Genomic DNA, 21,676 nt, shown 5'->3' with positions numbered 1-21,676 from the left:
TAGAGCGTCCGCCCGGAGAGCGGAAGGTCCGGGGTTCCATCCCCGGCCGCGTCATACCCAAAGACGTTAAAAAATGGTACTTGTTGTTACCATGTCTGGCGCTCGGCATTAAGGGGCTAAAACAAGGACTGGTCGGCTCGAAGTCAGTATACTGTGTCTGAGTGGGGTATTCATGTTAAACTGCGGCATGGTATCTCAGTGTGCTAGCACTATAATTCGGCATCAGTCGGGACTAGTACAAGCAGCCACACAAACACACACACACGTATGCACGTCGCTATATAAGTGCAATAATCTTGGACGCGACGTTAAACCCCATTTCACCTATCCTCACCTATCCAGAATTGAGAGAAGGAAGACAGTATGTAATAAAGGTTAGACCCAGAAGGAAAATATCTAAGGAAAGTACAAAATGTAATATTCCTCCTGATGATTTATATCACGATGCCATCTTCAACTGTGAAAGTGTTTTTTCAGAGAGAGATGTTTATTTTTCCATTCTAATTGATAATCTTGATATTGAAATGTATGTTAAAAAAGAGATGAGGGAAGACCATGATATGTTAGCATTCTTTCTTGGTGCAGGAAAAATTGACATTGATGACAAAACGTGGCATTTTGCTATTATAGGATTCTATAGAAGTATTTCTATCAAATTACTAATATCCCTAACAACGTGTGGCAAAATTACCAATATTATTCATTGTTTATAGCCAGTATATATGGGGAACATTGATCTATATGTTTCATTATTTTGTTTTATTTAATAATTTAATTACATAGTGTTAATGTTTTGGGAATCTTCGGATTTATCTGGCGGAAATAAAGACATTCATTCATTGGCTTAGGTTGGTTGGTTGGTTTGTTGTTTTACGCCGCACTCAGCAATATTCCAGCTATATGACGGCGTTCTGTAAATAATCGAGTCTGGACCAGACACTCCATTGATTAATATCATGAGCATCGATCCACGCAATTGGAATCGATGAAATGCATCAACCAAGTCAGCGAGCCTGACCACCCGATCCCGTTAGTCGCCTTTTACGACAAGCATAGTCGCCTTTTATGGCAAGGATGGGTTGCTGAAGACCTATTCTAACCCGGAACTTCACGGGTCCATTGGCTTAGGTGTTGAATGGTTAGGCGAGGTGTTCACCACCACTCATTGAAAGTTCGACCGCGTTACCTTCAGTTACACCCTGGTCATACATGAGAAAGTGAGTGAGTGAATATGGTTTTACGCCGTTTATAGAAATATTCCAGCAATATCACGGCGGCGGACACCAGACATTGGCTTCACACATTGCACCCCTGTGGGGATGTCATATACAGGAGTTGTCCTTCTTGGTTCACGTGATCACTGTTCCAGTATGCAATCAATATTGCAGGATTTGAAACATGGAATTGCCTTCATGGTGGCGATAATTATCCTCGCGTAGCCAGAACTTCAGATAATGGAAGTTGAGATAAACACCTTCTATCTGATGGGATGCTTATACCGAAATTCCCCCATCAACCAGGGACAGCTTTCCTTCAACTATGTGTTGGGCGTGCTTTTGATCCATGCTGTTAGTGTCTAGCACCAGCGGATTACTCCAGGGGATTACCACAGCGTCTGAACACCGCCTTGTAGCTGTATAACGTGGTAGTTCATGGTAATGACCATTTAAACCAGGTATTTATAAGCTGATTATTATTGCTCCTTAAGTATAATGTGTGTGACTGTGAGCACCATGTGGTTTAGATACATATGCATATGGCATGGCATTTGTCGTTGGTCGATATTTCCAGCAGGCGACTAGATTAGACATAAATACTTAAGGTATTCCCAAAACATGTATCGTTGACCGAGGTCATAATGTATCGTTTTGAACATGAACAGGGTGTGGATTTGGCGGATTATAAATATGCACACTGCATCATTATTATGATGTTGGAGCTGATCGCAGTCATGCTAAACACATCCTACAGCTTGTTTAACGCCACACTCAGCAATATTCCAGCTATATGATGGCGGTCTGTAAATAATCGAGCCTTGACCAGACAATCCAGTGATTGACATCATTAGGATCGATCAACGCAATTCTGACACGATGACATACATCAACCAAGTCAGCGAGCCTGACCACCCGATCCCGTTAGTCGCTTCTCACAACAAGCATAGTTGTCTTTTACGGCAAGCATGAATTGCTGAAGACCTATTTTACCCTGGATCTTCACGGGTCTCCAACAGTTCACAGCCGTGCAGTGGTGTTGAACACGTACAGCTAATTACAGCTGCCCTTTCCCATCATGGACACAATCGCTCGGTGTCATCCGCGGTTATTATAGGATTGTGTAAACTCGCTGAGATAATACGAATTGTCACAAGGGCAACATAAATCAATAGCTGTATAATTGAAAGTAGTTTTTGTTAAATGAGCATATCGCCCTCAAATTCCTTTTCAATTTACTTCGCTTTGCTTCTAAGCAAGGTTGTCATAAAAAGCAAAAAACAACTAAACATGTTAGAGATGTCATCTTCACGTTGTGATGTTTCAATTACGTTTCGAGGCAGGAACATGCCTCATCGCTTATTTGAGAGGGCGATTGCCCCGTGTTGTGAATCTGGTATTGATGTCACGTTACTCTCAGAGGGGAGCCCATTGTCAGGCTCACAGATCCAAGGGTAAATGTAAAATGATTTTAAATTGAAAGTCGCTGACATAAAGTGTAGAATTCTAGCGCAGGTCAAACAGCACGCCGAGGTTCTCTCGATAATTACTCTTGCTTTAGCGAGCGAAATTGTCGACTTGCATCATTAAAAAAGATTTATTTACTGAAGGGGGACAACCCAAACATATATTTCCTCTTACAACAAACGTTCTGTTGAGGAGAACGTAAGAGTAAATGTTGTTTCATGAACAAGAATCACCGAACCCTGCATAGAGAACATAAATAACATAACACAAAATGTTATACATCATATTTTCTAAGCCGATAGGTGTGATACAGATATATAATGTATTTATTAGTTAATCGTCGTTCATGTTTCGCTGAAGCGTTGTCAACTTCACGCCCTCAAATGATAGGATAACAAAACTTGTGTCCCGACAAAATGTTAAATGTTTCGCTTCAATGTCAACAGATACAATATTTCAATTAGTGCTATGTGAACGTTACTACTTCTCGATACTGTGGGCATGAATAATTGACAACCAACTGTCCATTCGTGAAAAATAATGGATTATTAAAACAATAGAGTCACAGATGCATTTCAAGAATGCACGACTTTTTCCAATCGGCCTCTAAGGAATTCTATTGAAATTCTAATCATCATGGGAGTCGGCGAGCGGGCATAAATTTGTGTTAATGTGTAAATGAATAAATGAATGCATTAGTAGCGGACGATTTGGAGATATTATCAGTCGGCGATTTAATGTGTCATCCAGCTGATGGAAACATCAGCTTCACGAGGAAGAAGTACGGAAACACACATCATCATGTAGAGCTGACCTGTTACGATATTCTAAAATTCACACAATGCTCACCCCTCCTGTGTTATACAGCATGGTAAAGTTCTATCCAGGGTTGGGGACCGCCTCCGTGGTCTAGTGGTAGAGCGTCCGCCCGGAGAGCGGAAGGTCCGGGGTTCGATCCCCGGCCGCGTCATACCCAAAGACGTTAAAAAATGGTACTTGTTGTAACCCTGTCTGGCGCTCGGCATTAAGGGGCTAAAACAAGGACTGGTCGGCTCGGAGTCTGTATACTGTGTCTGAGTGGGGTATTCATGTTAAACTGCGGCATGGTATCTCAGTTTGCTAGCACTATAAATCGGCATCAGTCGGGACTAGTACAAGCAGCCACACAAACACACACACACGTATGCACGTCGCTATATAAGTGCAATAATCTTGGACGCGACGTTAAACCCTATTTCACCTATCCTCACCTATCCAGAATTGAGAGAAGGAAGACAGTATGTAATAAAGGTTAGACCCAGAAGGAAAATATCTAAGGAAAGTACAAAATGTAATATTCCTCCTGATGATTTATATCACGATGCCATCTTCAACTGTGAAAGTGTTTTTTCAGAGAGAGATGTTTGTTTTTCCATTCTAATTGACAATCTTGATATTGAAATGTATGTTAAAAAAGAGATGAGGGAAGACCATGATATGTTAGCATTCTTTCTTGGTGCAGGAAAAATTGACATTGATGACAAAACGTGGCATTTTGCTATTATAGAATTCTATAGAAGTATTTCTATCAAATTACTAATATCCCTAACAACGTGTGGCAAAATTACCAATATTATTCACTGTTTATAGCCAGTATATATGGGGGGCATTGATCTATATGTTTCATTATTTTGTTTTATTTAATTATTTAATTACATAGTGTTAATGTTTTGGGAATCTTCGGATTTATCTGGCGGAAATAAAGACATTCATTTATTGGCTTAGGTTGGTTGGTTGGTTTGTTGTTTTACGCCGCACTCAGCAATATTCCAGCTATATGACGGCGTTCTGTAAATAATCGAGTCTGGACCAGACACTCCATTGATTAATATCATGAGCATCGATCCACGCAATTGGAATCAATGAAATGCATCAACCAAGTCAGCGAGCCTGACCACCCGATCCCGTTAGTCGCCTTTTACGACAAGCATAGTCGCCTTTTACGGCAAGGATGGGTTGCTGAAGACCTATTCTAACCCGGAACTTCACGGGTCCATTGGCTTAGGTGTTGAATAGTTAGGCGAGGTGTTCACCACCACTCATTGAAAGTTCGGCCGCGTCACCTTCAGTTACACCCTGGTCATTCATGAGAGAGTGAGTGAGTGAATATGGTTTTACGCCGCTTATAGAAATATTCCAGCAATATCACGGTGCGGACACCAGACATTGGCTTCACACATTGCACCCCTGTGGGGATGTCATATACAGGAGTTGTCCTTCTTGGTTCACGTGATCACTGTTCCAGTATGCAATCAATATTGCAGGATTTGAAACATGGAATTGCCTTCATGGTGGCGATAATTATCCTCGCGTAGACAGAACTTCAGATAATGAAAGTTGAGATAAACACCTTCTATCTGATGGGATGCTTATACCGAAATTCCCCCATCAACCAGGAGGGCTTTCCTTCAACTATGTGTTGGGCGTGCTCTTGATCCATGCTGTTAGTGTCTAGCACCAGCGGATTACTCCAGGGGATTACCACAGCGTCTGAACACCGCCTTGTAGCTGAAAACGTGGTAATTCATGGTAATGACCATTTAAACCATGTACTTATAAGCTGATTATTATTGCTCCTTAAGTATAATGTGTGTGATTGTGGGCCCCATGTGGTTTAGATACATCTGCATATGGCATGGTATTTGTCAGTGTGCTGTGGTCGATATTTCCAGCAGGCGACTAGATTAGACATAAATACTGAAGGTATTCCCAAAACATGTACCATTGACCGGGGTCATAATGTTGCGTTTTGAACATGAACAGGGTGTGGATTTGGCGGATTATAAATATGCACACTGCATTATTATTATGATGTTGGAGCTGATTGCAGTCATGCTAAACACATCTAACAGTTGGTTGGTTGGCTGCTTGTTTACGCCACACTCAGCAATATTCCAGCTATATGACGGCGGTCTGTAAATAATCGAGCCTGAATTAGACAATCCAATGATTGACATCATTAGCATCGATCCACACAATTGGGACACGATGACATACGTCAACCAAGTCAGCGAGCCTGACCACCCGATCCCGTTAGTCGCTTCTTACGATAAGCATAGTTGCCTTTTACGGCAAGCATGGGTTGCTGAAGACGCTGGATCTTCACGGGTCTCCAACAGTTGACAGCCGTGCAGTGGTGTTGAACACGTACAGCTAATTACAGCTGCCCTTTCTCATCATGGACACAATCGCTCGGTGTCATCCGCGGTTATTGTAGGATTGTGTAAACTCGGTGAGATAATACGAATTGTCACAAGGGCGACATAAATCAATAGTTGTATAATTGAAAGTAGTTTTTGTTAAATGAGCTTATCGCCTTTAAATTCTCTTTCAATTTACTTCGCTTTGCTTCTAAGCAAGGTTGTCATAAAAAGCCAAAAAACAACTAAACATGTTAGAGATGTCATCTTCACGTAGTGATGTTTCAATTACGTTCCGAGTCATCAACATGCCTCATCGCTTATTTGAGAGGGCGATTGCCCCGTGTTGTGAATCTGGTATTGATGTCACGCTAACTCTCAAAGGGGAGCCCATTGTCAGGCTCACTGATCCAAGGGTAAATGTAAAATGATTTCAAATTGAAAGTCGCTGACATAAAGTGTAGAATTCTAGCGCAGATCAAACAGCACGCCGAGCTTCACTATTTAATTACTCTTACTTTAGCGAGCGAATTTGTCGACTTGCATCATTAAAAAAGATTTATTTACTGAAGGGGGACAACCCAAACATATATTTCCTGTACAACAAACGTTCTGTTGAGGAGAACGTAAGAGTAAATGTTGATACATGAACAAGAATCACCGAAAGCTGCATAGAGAACATAAATAACATAACACAACATTTGATACATAATATTTTCTGAGCCTACAGGTGTGATACAAATATTTGAATGTATTTATTTGTTAATCTCACAACGCCGTGTCATGTTTCGCTGAAGCGAAGTCAACTACACGCCCTCAAATGATAGGATGACAAAACTTGTGTCCCGACAAAATGTTAAATGTTTCGCTTGAATGTCAACAGATACAATATTTCAATCAGTGCTATGTGAACGTTATTACTTCCCGATAGTGTGGGTATGAATAATTGACAACCAACTGTCCATTCGTGAAAAATAATGGATTAATAAAACAATAGAGTCACAGATGCATTTCAAGAATGCACGACTTTTTCCAATCGGTCTCTAAGTAATTCTATGGAAATTCTAATCATCATGGGAGTCGGCGAGCGGGCGTAAATTTGTGTTAATGTGTAAATGAATAAATGAATGGATTAGTATCTGACGATTTGGAGATATTATCAGTCGGCGATTTAATGTGTCATCCAGCTGATGGAAACATCAGCTTCACGAGGAAGAAGTACGGAAACACACATCATCATGTACAGCTGACCTGTTACGATATTCTAAAATTCACACACGCCTTACTCCTCCTGTGTTATACAGCATGGTAATGTTCTTCCAGAATTGGGGATCGCCTCCGTGGTCTAGTGGTAGAGCGTCCGCCCGGAGAGCGGAAGGTCCGGGGTTCGATCCCCGGCCGCGTCATACCCGAGACGTTAAAAAATGGTACTTGTTGTTACCCTGTCTGGCGCTCGGCATTAAGGGGCTAAAACAAGGACTGGTCGGCTCGGAGTCAGTATACTGTGTATGAGTGGGGTATTCATGTTAAACTGCGGCATGGTATCTCAGTGTGCTAGCACTATAAATCGGCATCAGTCCGGACTAGTACAAGCAGCCACACAAACACACACACACGTACATGCACGTCGCTATATAAGTGCAATAATCTTGGATGCGACGTTAAACCCCATTTCACCTCACCTCACCTTTCACTGGTGACTTCCAACATACATTTTACCTTAAATTCCCATGGCGGAATATAATAATGCTCTATTTTTAAACTCATATCCTACACCCAAAGGAGATCGGAAAAGCACACAAAGCAGACCTGCAGAAACAATATGTTGCCATGTATGAAAGCACTGCTGCAAGCTTTATAAAGAACAATGGCTTCAGAAGGCTTTGATGCCAATACCGAGTTATGCTATGAAGCCGCGGGGAATGCCCTGATGTCAGTGAAGGCTGAACGAGATGGAGGGTTGTAACGTGGTCCTGTCTGGAGATCTAGAGTATCTGTTGGTTGGTTGGTTTGTTGTTTAACGCCGCACTCAGCAATATTCTAGCTATATGACGGCGGTCTGTAAATAATCGAGTCTGGACCAGACAAACCAGTGATTGATATCATGAGCATCAATCCACAAATTTGGGATCGATTACATGCATCAACCAAGTCAGCGAGCCTGACCACCCGATCCCGTTGGTCGCCTTTTACGACAAGCATAGTCACCCCTTTACGGCAACCATGGGTTACTGAAGACCTATTCTACCCCGGAATCTTCACGGACCGAGAGTATCTCTATATCCATCGTGTGTTAAACATGTAGCTATTATACGCTTATAAACACAAATGTTCCAAAAATGTAATTTTTCAAATTGCAAGAATGCGTTAGACCTTGATGGTCGCTGTTCATACAGTCCACCAATAATGTCCTGTCCCCAGATTTCATTTTTACATTGGTAGCCCTCATTTAAGGGCCTGTCACACATTACCGATGTACCTCGCCGGGACTAAACCGGAGCAAAGTATTAACAACGGTGAGAAAATCGGCAAGGCTCCTGCGAGAAAGCACTTGAAAATCAAAATTGACTGTTGGAATACCGATGTCATACCGGCGTTCCCGTTGTGACACCGTTGTTCTACAGTTGTCCTAACGATGTAACAGCCGATGTGCTACCGAATACCATTTTCTGTCACCTTAGTTTTACCGATGCGCCGTCAATGTTATACCGATGTCCCACCGTTGACCGGAGGTATAGCGGAGTGATACCGATGCGCCGCCAATGTTATACTGATGTCCCACCGTTGATCGGAGCTATAGCGGAGTGATACCGATGCGCCGCCAATGTTATACCGATGTCCCACCGTTGATCGGAACTATAGCGGAGTGATACCGTTGTGCTGCCGATGTTATACCGATGTGCCACCGTTGATCGGAACTATAGTGGAGTGATACCGTTGTGCTGCCGATGTTATACCGATGTGCCACCGTTGACCGGAGCTATAGCGGAGTGATACCGTTGTGCTGCCGATGCACTAACGATGTGCTGCCGATGTGACACGTGACCAATCTGTTTAAATATGGTGTGAGGGTGGAGCTCCGGTATCGCATCGGCCGCTCATCGGTACTACTTGGTTGTATTCGGTAGTACTACGGTATCACATCGGCGGCTCCTCGGTACTACTCGGTGGTATTCGGTAGTACTACGGTATCACATCGGCGGATCATCGGTACTACTCGGTGGTATTTGGTAGTACTACGGTATCACATCGGCGGCTCCTCGGTACTACTCGGTGGTATTCGGTAGTACTACGGTATCACATCGGCGGCTCCTCGGTACTACTCGGTGGTATTCGGTGGTACTATGGTATCACATCGGTACCAGTACTGTACACGTTGAAGCCACCGGAGAGCCGCCGATCAATTACGGGGCGCTACCGGTGCTCTACCGACATTCACGAAGCCACACCGAAGTACTGCCGTTGTACTGCCGTTCTACTGCCGTTGTAGTCCAGTTGCTCACTCCGGCAGCGCAACGGCGGAAATTTTTAAGCATGTTAAAAAGTTCTACCGTCGCCTGCCGTTGCTAATTTTTTCGCCGATGTTCTGACGATGTCCTGACCCTGTACTACCTGTTCTTCGCGATGTGATACCGTTGCGCTGCCACACTAGTACCGATCCCCGAAAATCGCCAAATTTGTGCTCCGGTATAGCTCCGGCGACAGGCCCTTGAAGTATTGTGGGAAATGCTAGGAAAATGCTTTTATGGCTTCATTTATTAAATATGAATCATAGGACTATGAAATACTATATAACAAAAATAATGCTAATCTATCTAATCTAGTCTATCCTGACAATGTGGTCAGCCTAAAAAGGTAGTTTTACAGGCAAAATGATGATAAATTAAAAGCCCCAGTTTCCTCATTATTATTATAACGGAGTTGCATGCGCTTATTTCTATAGTCAGTTTCAGACTTCTCTCATTGGACTTAAATCTGAACTTGCTATTTTCGTTCCAATTTTTCTTCTATAAAATTGTCGGCAGTATTCCTTGTGACTGACATACGTCAAACAACAGGTATGTAGATCGGTAATTACTTGATATTTCAATAACATTCTATCTTGTTTTAGCAGACAAAAGTTATCTTTCTAGCATTTCTGACACTTCATGTCTTTAGAGTAATGTTGACTTCAGCCTAAGCAATTACTCGCTCAATAAAGACACGCAAGATAGTTCAACTGATCATGGGCCTGGTTTTGTCTATTTTTATTGCTTTGTGTGGGGCTTGGTTCTAGAGTGAAAAGGGAAACAGTTGTTTTACAGTCTTGTCAGACAGCACAATGCGAAACAATACTGGCACAGTTCATAAAATAAATCACTTTGCAGATGCGGTATAAATCAGGATATATGGTTGCCGTTGTGAGGGAAATAAGGCTATATGGTTGCAGTTGTGAGGGAAATAAGGCTATATGGTTGCCGTTGTGAGGGAAATAAGGCTATATGGCTGCCGTTGAGAGAGGAATAAGGCTATATGGTTGCCGTTGAGAGAGAAATAAGGCTATATGGTTGCCGTTGAGAGAGAAATAAGGCTATATGGTTGCCGTTGTGAGGGAAATAAGGCTATATGGTTGCCGTTGAGAGAGAAATAAGGCTATATGGTTGCCGTTGTGAGGGAAATAAGGCTATATGGTTGCCGTTGAGAGAGGAATAAGGCTATATGGTTGCAGTTGTGAGGGAAATAAAGCTATATGGCTGCAGTTGTGAGGGAAATAAGACTATATGGCTGCCGTTGTGAGGGAAATAAGGCCATATGGCTGCCGTTGTGAGGGAAATAAGGCTATATGGTTGCCGTTGAGAGAGAAATAAGGCTATATGGTTGCCGTTGAGAGAGAAATAAGGCTATATGGTTGCCGTTGTGAGGGAAATCAGGATATATGGCTGCCGTTCTGAGGGAAATAAGGCCATATGGTTGCCGTTGTGAGGAAAATAAGGCTATATGGTTGCCGTTGTAAGGGAAATAAGTCTATATGGTTGCCGTTGAGAGAGAAATAAGGCTATATGGTTGCCGTTGTGAGGGAAATCAGGATATATGGTTGCCGTTCTGAGGGAAATAAGGCCATATGGTTGCCGTTGTGAGGAAAAAAAGGCTATATGGTTGCCGTTGTAAGGGAAATAAGTCTATATGGTTGCAGTTGAGAGAGAAATAAGGCTATATGGTTGCCGTTGTGAGGGAAATAAAGCTATATGGTTGCCGTTGTGAGGGAAATAAGGCTATATGGTTGCCGTTGTGAGGGAAATCAGGATATATGGCTGCCGTTGAGAGAGAAATACGGCTATATGGTTGCCGTTGTGAGGGAAATAAGGCTATATGGTTGCCGTTGTAAGGGAAATAAGTCTATATGGTTGCCGTTGAGAGAGATATAAGGCTATATGGTTGCCGTTGTGAGGGAAATCAGGATATATGGCTGCCGTTGTGAGGGAAATAAGGCTATATGGTTGCCGTTGTAAGTGAAATAAGTCTATATGGTTGCCGTTGAGAGAGAAATAAGGCTATATGGTTGGCGTTGTGAGGGAAATCAGGATATATGGTTGCCGTTGTGAGGAAAATAAGGCTATATGGTTGCCGTTGTAAGGGAAATAAGTCTATATGGTTGCCGTTGAGAGGGAAATAAGGCTATATGGTTGCCGTTGTGAGGGAAATAAGGCTATATGGTTGCCGTTTTGAGGGAAATAAGGCTATATGGTTGCCGTTGTAAGGGAAATAAGACTATATGGCTGCCGTTGTGAGGGAAATAAGGCCATATGGTTGCCGTTGTGAGGAAAATAAGGCTATATGGTTGCCGTTGCAAGGGAAATAAGGCTATATAATTGCCGTTGAGAGAGGAATAAGGCTATATGGTTGCCGTTGTGGGGAAATAAGGCTATATGGTTGCCGTTGTGAGAGAAATAAAGTTATATGGTTGTCGTTGAGAGAGGAATAAGGCTATATGGTTGCCGTTGTGAGAAAAATCAGGCTATATGGTTGCCGTTGTAAGGGAAATAAGGCTATATGGTTGCCGTTGTGAGAGACATAAGGCTATATGGTTGTCGTTCTGAAGGAAATAAGGCTATATGGTTGCCGTTGTGAGGGAAATAAGGCTATATGGTTGCCGTTGTAAGGGAAATAAGGCTATATGTTGCCGTTGTGAGAGAAATAAGGCTATATGTTGCCGTTGTGAGAGAAATAAGGCTATATGTTGCCGTTTTGAGAGAAATAAAGCTATATGGTTGCCGTTGAGAGAGGAATAAAGCCATATGGTTGCCGTTGAGAGAGGAATAAGGCTATATTGTTGCCGTTGTAAGGGAAATAAGGCTATATGGTTGCCGGTGTGAGAGAAATAAGGCTATATGGTTGCCGTTGTAAGGGAAATAAGGCTATATGGTTGCCGTTGTGAGAGAAATAAAGCCAAATGGTTGCCGTTGAGAGAGGAATAAGGCTGTATGGTTGCCGTTGAGAGAGGAATAAGGCTGTATGGTTGCCGTTGTGTGGGAAATAAGGCTATACTGTAAGCTTCTTCGCACGGTTTCTGTGTATTCTCACTATATTTAGTATTCTTCCGTTGGAAATATCACTGTTTGATAAACGCACAGCTATGTTTCAAAGCACGCAATAAGAAAGTTTGGCCAATAGCTGGTCATTTGAATAGGGGCGTCATTGCAACTCTGACAATGACTGTAGACAAAGTCTACTCGGCTCCCAAACCGACATTGTACCACCGACAGTACAACCCATTACAGGAATCACCATTGATGTTCCGTAATTGGTGTTGTTTGACGATAATTACAATCATATAGCAGATAAATCATCTGCCGACTCCATGAGTCGATAGTCTATCTGGCTCCGTTCTCCGACACTGAACCGAGCACCGTGAACATCCAGGGTAGAATTGGTCTTCAGCAACCCATCCTTGCCGTAAGGGGCGATTATGCTTGTCGTAAGAGGTGCTTGACAACGGTATATGGATCTATACCGAAACGTCGCCTTTACAGTATTAAAGGAGTTGTTACCGATGCTGGATTGTCTGGTCCAGACTCGATTGTGATATGACTGGAATAATGTTAAAAGCGGCGTTAAACCCATCTCACTCACTCACTCCTTCTTCAAGTTTGAGAAGATGTTGGTATTTGTCGGTGTAGAATATGGTGAAGAAGGAGGAAGTTCAATGAGTACCAAGCCGATGCATTGCAGGGGCGGTCGGGTGGCCCAGTGGTTAAAGCGTTTGCTCGTCACGCCGAAGACCCGGGTTCGATTCCCGACATGGGTACAATGTGTGAAGCCCATTTATGATGTCCCCCGCCGTCATATAGCTGGAACATCGCTGAGTGCGGCATTAAACAACAAACACGTTTTTAGTACCTTCTTCTTAGCTATATTCAACATCGACTGCAGAGAAAGCTGCGCACTTTATTGCCAAGCTGCACTTCGATAGAACAGTCTGTGGTCGAATCATTGTATTTCTACTAATGTTGTAATCATAATTCCCCCGTATACCGCGACGTTTCGTTCTAACGATGAATATTAACAATGATAAACTAATGTGTAACGGTTAAGCAAGTAATAAATACATTGTTACACTCATCCCCGTTAGATACCGTTTGTTACGGTAACCGTTACCGTTATTACAACTTGTGTTGAAAAATATGCAGTTTGAAACGCAGCCATAATAAATCGGAGTATCTAACGCGACTCGTTTTACATATTAATTATGAATAATTCGTGTGTATCATACCGGTGTTACGCAACTCGAGTCAGATTCCTGCCCTCATTTCGTTAAATCATGCAACAAAATCAGACATCACGGCATTGGCGCTCATTAATCAATCGTTAAACCCTACCAGAAGACCGCCTCCGTGGTCTAGTGGTAGAGCGTCCGCCCGGGGAGCGGAAGATCCGGGGTTCGATCCCCGGCCGCGTCATACCAAAAGACGGTAAAAAAATTGTACTTGTTGTTACATGGATATCAACTTCTTTTGTCTTTTTTTTTCGGTGCAGATATTGGTGCCCTTATGGAGCAAGTGACGTTGTATTGTAACCAAGTGAATTGTAGACGGAACCGATATCGGGCATAGTCGGTATATAAACCTGTCAGACCGCCTCCGTGGTCTAATGGTAGAGCGTCCGCCCAGAGAGCGGAAGGTCCGGACTTCGATCCACGGCCGCGTCATACCAAAAGACCTCAAAAGATGGTACTTGTTGTTACCCTGTCTGGCGCTCGGCATTAAGGGGCTAAAACAAGGACTGGTCGGCTCGGAGTCAGTATACTGTGTCTGAGTGGGGTATTCATGTTAAACTGCTACATGGTATCTCAGTGAGGTAGCACTATAAATCGGCATCAGTCTGATCTAGTACAAGCAGCCACACACACACATACACGTACATGCACGTCGCTATATAAGTGCAATAATCTTGGACGCGACGTTAAACCCAACTTCACCTCACCTCACCCTACCACAAAATTGCTGACTGCATTTGAAAAAACGCCCATGTAGTTACATGTTAAATGCCAAAATAAAACACATTGCTTACCTCTTCCTGTCACGACAGCGACGTCCTGCAACAACATCGGCTTGCAACTTCATATAACGACGTCGTCACCCCTTCAACGGATAACGCTAGTTGCCACACGTCCCGCCTTTCGCACCACGTGTAGTTCCACTCTAGCCATTGATCTGCAGCAACCCACTTCAACCAAACACGCCGTGCTGTATCAGCAAGCTGGTAGCAATTCCGTCCTGTGTAAACTGTTTCCTGGGTGTGCGAGTTACATGCCTGTCTGACACGGTGCCGTTATGCAGCTAGGCGCTCCTCGTTAACACATGACTGCTATGTGATGCTGCACTCTTTCCGTGCAGGATCAGCATGAACGTCTTAAGCTCGCTGCAAGAAGTGAGCAATGGTATCGGATGTGGAGACATAGAACTTTAAATGAGCCGCGTTCACAAAGAGTGGGCTGCAGTCGGATGCTGCAGTCGGATGTTACAGAGTTAGTGATGCTGAAACGTGCTGTATAAATAAACCATGTTGTTGTTGTTGTTGGTTTGTTGTTTTACGCCGCAGCGGAATACTCCAGGGGATAACCACAGCGTCTGAACACCGCCTTGTAGCTGTATAACGTGGTAGTTCATGGTGATGACCATTTAAACCATGTACTTATAAACTGATTATTATTGCTCCTCAAGTGAAATGTGAGTGATTGTGAGCACCATGTGGTTTAGATACATCTCAATATGGCATGGTATTTGTTAGTGTGCTGTGGCAGACTTCTAGATTATATATAAATACTGAAGGTATTCCCAAAACATGTACCGTTGAGCGGGGTAATAATGTTCCGTTTCCGAGTAACGAGTTGATCGAAATCATGCTAAACACATCCAATAGTTGGTTGATTGGTTGGCTGCTTGTTTAACGCCACACTCAGCAATATTCCAGCTATATGACGGCGGTCTTTAAATAATCGAGTCTAGACCAGATAATCCAGTGATTGATATCATGAGCATCGATCCACGCAATTGGGATCGATGACATGCATAAACCAAGTCAGCGAGCCTGACCACCCGATCCCGTTAGTCGCCTTTTACGACAAGCATAGTCGCCTTTTACGGCAAGCATGGGCTGCTGAAGACCTATTCTACCCCGGAATCTTCACGGGTCAGATAAACCATGTACTCAGTTTAACCCAGCCTCCTCCATCAGGTTAAGTGAAGTGCCAACATATTAAATATACCGATATTGATTTACATGTGTTTCAGTGTTTGTTGTGACAAAACGATATGTTTCCGTTTCCATCATCAAATATAACATTACGTGTTTACATGGTGTATGTCGTTCTTTCATACAACTTATGGATGAATCAAAATATTTATTACTACTAGCCCTTAATAATACTGTGGGTGGTTGAAAAGTTCCAAGTCTAACTACGAAGGACGTATAGTACACTCCGAACTATTTGCATGTATTAAAGTTCGGGTTCGATCCCCGACCGCGTCATACCTAAAGACGTTAAAAGATGGTACTTGTTGTTACTCTGTCTGGCGCTCGGCATAATCGGGGCGAACCGGGATTCGAACCCACAATCATAGGTTTCTGGTGTGCCCAAGGGACCCAACTCTCAACAGCGAATCGCGGCGCCTTAGACGACTGGGCCACCCGTGTTCCCTTTGAAGAAGAAAATGACAAGCATTATTCAATCGATGATGACGTCATATCTTTTTACACCACTAGGAGGGCGCTTTCTACGCCATTGCCAGTGGGATCCATGCTCATCAGCAACGTTGTCAGAAGCTGGTAGACCTAGAGGAGTGTATGCTGAAAAATGAAAACAATTGGCAACCAACTCCAACGAAATCTATCATAGTCAGACTCCGATATTTATATTCATCCCTCGTACGATCCCACAACAACTTCTCGATAAGCCGAGATACCTAATATCGTTGATATTATATATAAAAGGAATTAAAAAATGTATTATATGGGCCTTTGGCAATTTCTATGTTTCATATATGTGATAATTACTACAAGGAAACACATATATCCGTAGATTAAACATTTTGTTTAGTCCCTAGGTTAAAGATGTATGTCCGTTCAGTGAAGTGACTTTAGACACTGCTCATACTGGAGACAGTAAAGGTTACATCTCACCCGTTGCCCTATGTCAATACATCCACCTGTTAAAGCTCAAGAAACAAAGAACTTCCAAATGATCTTTGTGAAAATATATATCGTGAGTCTTAACCTCATTTGGACTTCTTCGTGACCAACTCGTGTTATTCCGGGACAAGCCGAATAGCGACTCGTGCCCCTCTCATGGCCATTTTGCGACCGGGTTCCGTCTTAGCGCAAACGGGCTTACCTAAAACAATTGTCAACTCGTTGCGTAATGGTTCACATATTATTTCCCCATGTATTATATATATTTCAGATGCAATTTAAAGCACATTGGGACGTGCGGAATTATACAGTATGATTGAACACATTTAACTGTGTGCTTGGTTAATTTTTAGATGCAAGTCATATGTAAAATCAAAAATTATGTCTGAGGGATTCATTGACGAAGAACTTGAAATCATACGCGCATTCTGATTGGTTTGTCGTATTTTCGCACATAACATTCATCGATAGGGGGTCGAGTTATCTTGCAGGTTACGGAAAGGGGCGAGTGGTGACGAATGCATCTAGACATCAAAGTCAGTAATATTATAGGTGAGATGAAATGGGGTTTAACGTCGCGTCCGAGATTATTGCACTTATATAGCGACGTGCATGCACGTGTATGTGTGTGGCTGCTTGTACTAGTCCGGACTGATGCCGATTTATAGCGCTAGCTCACTGAGATACCATGCCGCAGTTTTAACATGAATACCCCACTCAGACACAGTATACTGACTCCGAGCCGACCAGTCCTTGTTTTAGCCCCTTATGCCGACCGCCAGACAGGGTAACAACAAGTACCATCTTTTAACGTCTTTTGGTATGACGCGGTCGGGGATCGAACCCCGGACCTTCCGCTCTCCGGGCGGACGCTCTATCACTAGACCACGGAGGCGGTCCAGTAATATTATAGACTTTCATATTTCATGTTTTCATTTTTCTCAGTCTCAAAGTACAAAACGTGGAGTAGGACCTGAATATGATATTACATATTCTTTTCATTGATATTCGACTTAAAAAACCTCCTGGTCCGAGTTGATATTTTGAATAATCTGCTAAATAGGATGTTAAAAGTAAGTGGCAAATATATCGGATAGATACACATGCACTAAACGACGACAAAACGCAAATACAACGAGAAACAAGTTCACACCAAAGGGTAACATTGCATGCGTTACACCTTCGTCACGCAAATTCGCGGGGCTCAGAGAAATTTTATTTGCACACAAAACGGTGACGTGATGTCATTTCTGTTATTTTGTGTATAAAAGGCCACAGTCCCCTATACAACAGAGTTACACAACACACGCTGTAAGATACAAAATCAACGCAACTATTCATTTCGTAACACAGACGCATAATGTGTAGTTGGGTTTGTTGTTTTACGCCGCACTCAGCAATATTCCAACTATATGACGGCGGTCTGTAAATAATCGAGTCTGGACCAGACAGTCCAGTGATTTACAACATGAACATCGATCCAAGCAATTGGAATCGATGACATATGCATCAACCAAGTCAGCGAACCTGACCACCCGATCCCGTTAGTCGCCCTTTACGACAAGCATACTCCCCTAATACAGCAAGCATGGGTTGCTGAAGACCTATTCCACCCCGGAATCTTCACGGGTCAGACGCATAATGTAGCTGATATTGCGTTAGAGATTGACTGAAGAACAGCCACGAAGACAAATATACAGCATTGAAATGGGACAAAGACCACCGCCGTAAGTACTCATTTCTGAGATTATCGTGAAAAGGGTAAATGTACATAAAATGGTTTTGATCTTCGAAAACGAATTCAGAAAACGGGTATAACCTTAGGGATTTATCAATGGATGAAAGACTTCCTGTGTTAAGTTTTAGATAATTCAGGCTTAAACGAATAATGATCCTACGAATATGCCTGTACCGTTAGTTTGACAGATATGATTCAAGTTCAAACAATGACTTGAACTGACGATTAAGTATAATATCTACACTAAATAATAACTGAGTATATACCGGGTGGCCCAGTCGTCTAAGGCGCCGCGATTCGTTGTGCAGAGTTGCGTCCCTTGGAAACCTAGATAGTTTGTTCGAATCCCGATTCGCCCCTTGTGGTTAAAGCGTTCGCTCGTCACGCCGAAGACCCGTGTTCGATTCCTGACATTGGTACAATGTGTGAAGGCCATTTCTGTTGTCCCCCGTCATGATATTGCTGGACTATGGCTAAAAGCGGCGTAAAACCATACTCACCCACTCACTCCTCATTAATGGGATTATTTCCGTTCAATGTGCGGACATTAATATCACCTCAGATTATAGCATATCTGAAAAAGTGAGATCAGACCAATGCTCCAGTATAAAAGCTTCCACTTTAGCAATATGGCCACCTGAATCAGTTTTCTCATTGTTCAATGTAGAACACATATACACAACATAAAATGACATTAAACACAGATTTAGAAAATTTCAGAAACATATCAAGTTTTCTATATCCATGTAATGCCCTGATTCACAACATCTTGTGGAACATAGACACACACACACCACGACTCTATCTACCTGAAAGTGATAGTTCAACTGCTGGGGCAAAGTACATTTGGTAACCAGGTAGCACGTTTAAGTTCGAGGTGTGTATAGCATTGAGTTAAAAATACTCTGTGCCAGTCACATAATTATTAGTGAAATATGTCCCTACTGAACCTATGCCATGGGTATAAAAGTGAGTGAGTGAGTTGGGTTTAACGACGCTTTTAACAGTATTCCAGTCATATCACGGCGCAGGTATATAAGCAAATATAACATACTCGTCAAAACAATAGACTGAGGATCATGCAATATAAATATTATGATCAGTCGTCAGATGAAAGATCAGTTTTGAAAAATAACTGTCAAAGATTGAAAGGTTTTGGTTCCAAAATCTAACGCCCCAACACACGAAGACGTCACAAGTCCTCAGTGCACGTGGGTGGGGGTCATTCTTGATTTTGACACATCAGTGAAAGGTCGTCAAAGGTCTGAGCCATTAGTCTAGCTGATTGTCATTATCCTCAGTAAAACGAAAGCTCTCTATGTTTGCTTCAATGCAGAATGTGGGACGAGATTGCGAATTCATCACCTACCACTTGATGGACGCCTGAAGGCTTTTGGCATGCTTCAATGTGGTAGAACTGAGCAAGAGCGGCCAACATGATTTCTTAACAGGTTTCTCTGCAGACACAAAATGTCAATGATCGGCCCGCACGGGACGCCCCTGGTCAACAACACAAGTCCAGGAACTATTAATCGGAAACCAGGATTCAGTAAATCGGCCCAAAATAGCCAATCAAATCGCTGCCCCCGAGTTCAAGCTACTGAACTACCGTTAGATAATCGAAACATTCTGTACTAGTGGTATTTAGAGCGCAAAAACTGGTGGAATCGTGAACACTCTCGTGTTCTATTTTCTCTCCCGTGTGTAAAACCCGCCCTTCTGTGTGTAGATGCAGCCTTGTGGTTGAAGCGTTCGCTCGTCACGCCGAAGACCCGTGTTCGATTCCTGACATGGGTACAATGTGTGAAGGCCATTTCTGTTGTCCCCCGCCATGATATTGCTGGACTATGGCTAAAAGCGGCGTAAAACCATACTCACCCACTCACTCCTCATTAATGGGATTATTTCCGTTCAATGTGCGGACATTAATATCACCTCAGATTATAGCATATCTGAAAAAGTGAGATCAGACCAATGCTCCAGTATAAAAGCTTCCACTTTAGCAATATGGCCACCTGAATCAGTTTTCCCATTGTTCAATGTAGAACACATATACACAACATAAAATGACATTAAACACAGATTTAGAAAATTTCAGAAACATATCAAATTTTCTATATTTATATAATGCCCTGATTCACAACATCTTGTGGAACCTAGACACACACACACCACGACTCTATCTACCTGAAAGTGATAGTTTAACTGCTGGGGCAAATTACATTTGGAAACCTGGTAACCAGTTTAAGGTCGAGGTGTGTACAGCACTGAGTTAAAGATATTCTCTGCCAGTCACATAATTATTAGTGAAATATGTCCCTACTGAACCTACGCCATAGGTATAAAAGTGAGTGAGTGAGTTGGGTTTAACGCCGCTTTTAACAGTGTTCCAGTCATATTACGGCGCATGTATATAAGCAAATATAACATACTCGTCAAAACAATAGAGCATCATGCAATATAAATATTATGATCAGTCGTCAGATGAAAGATCAGTTTTGAAAAATAACTGTCAAAGATTGAAAGGTTTCGGCTCTAAAATCTAACGCCCCAGCACACGTAGACGTCACAAGCCCTCAGTGCACGTGGGTGGGGGTCATTCTTGATTTTGACACATCAGCGAAAGGTCGTCAAAGGTCTGAGCCATTAGTCTTGCTGATTGTCATTATCCTCAGTAAAACGAAAGCTCTCTATTTTTGCTTCAATGCAGAATGTGGGACGAGATTGCGAATTCATCACCTACCACTTGATGGACGCCTGAAGGCTTTTGGCATGCTTCAATGTGGTAGAACTGAGCAAGAGCGGCCAACATGATTTCTTAACAGGTTTCTCTGCAGACACAAAATGTCAATGATCGGCCCGCACGGGACGCCCCTGGTCAACAACACAAGTCCAGGAACTATTAATCGGAAACCAGGATTCAGTAAATCGGCCCAAAATAGCCAATCAAATCGCTGCCCCCGAGTTCAAGCTACTGAACTACCGTTAGATAATCGAAACATTCTGTACTAGTGGTATTTAGAGCGCAAAAACTGGTGGAATCGTGAACACTCTCGTGTTCTATTTTCTCTCCCGTGTGTAAAACCCGCCCTTCTGTGTGTAGATGCAGCAGGCGGGGTATCGTATACTCCGGGAGCGGATCCGGTCCTTTCAACGATTGAACTTAGCCTCCTACAGGGTCACGTGTGTTGTGGTATAGTCCGCACCCGAAACCTCATTGCCCGCTACATGGTCACGGGGTATTCTGGTAGAAATATCAGCCGCCTCCACCGTCACATGTGTTCTGTTTAAGTCATTACACGTGCCAAACGGGTACAGGTGTCTTGGAAGAGTCAATACACGAAGCCTCACTGCCTACTACTAAATCTTAAATGTTCTGGTAGAGTAATCCCACGAACATTAATGCCTCC

At 42.9% G+C, this 21,676-nt stretch overlaps 1 protein-coding gene across 1 annotated transcript in view; it reads right to left on the bottom strand.

The window, feature by feature from the left end:
• Window positions 1-14,704, bottom strand: part of LOC124115195 — an 84,753-nt gene extending 70,049 nt beyond the window's left edge. Inside the window, exon 1 of the mRNA XM_046476111.2 lies at window positions 14,408-14,704. The gene's annotated coding sequence lies outside the window, so the exon portion shown is untranslated. The remainder of the gene's footprint in view (window positions 1-14,407) is intronic.
• Window positions 14,705-21,676: the final 6,972 nt, after the last annotated feature.

The sequence above is a fragment of the Haliotis rufescens genome, unplaced genomic scaffold (assembly GCF_023055435.1).
Source record: "Haliotis rufescens isolate VD_foot unplaced genomic scaffold, xgHalRufe1.0.p SCAF_86, whole genome shotgun sequence".
Taxonomy (NCBI): Eukaryota; Metazoa; Mollusca; class Gastropoda; order Lepetellida; family Haliotidae; genus Haliotis; species Haliotis rufescens.
Note: the sequence above shows the minus strand (reverse complement) of the source record. Positions and strands in the feature narration are given on the sequence as shown.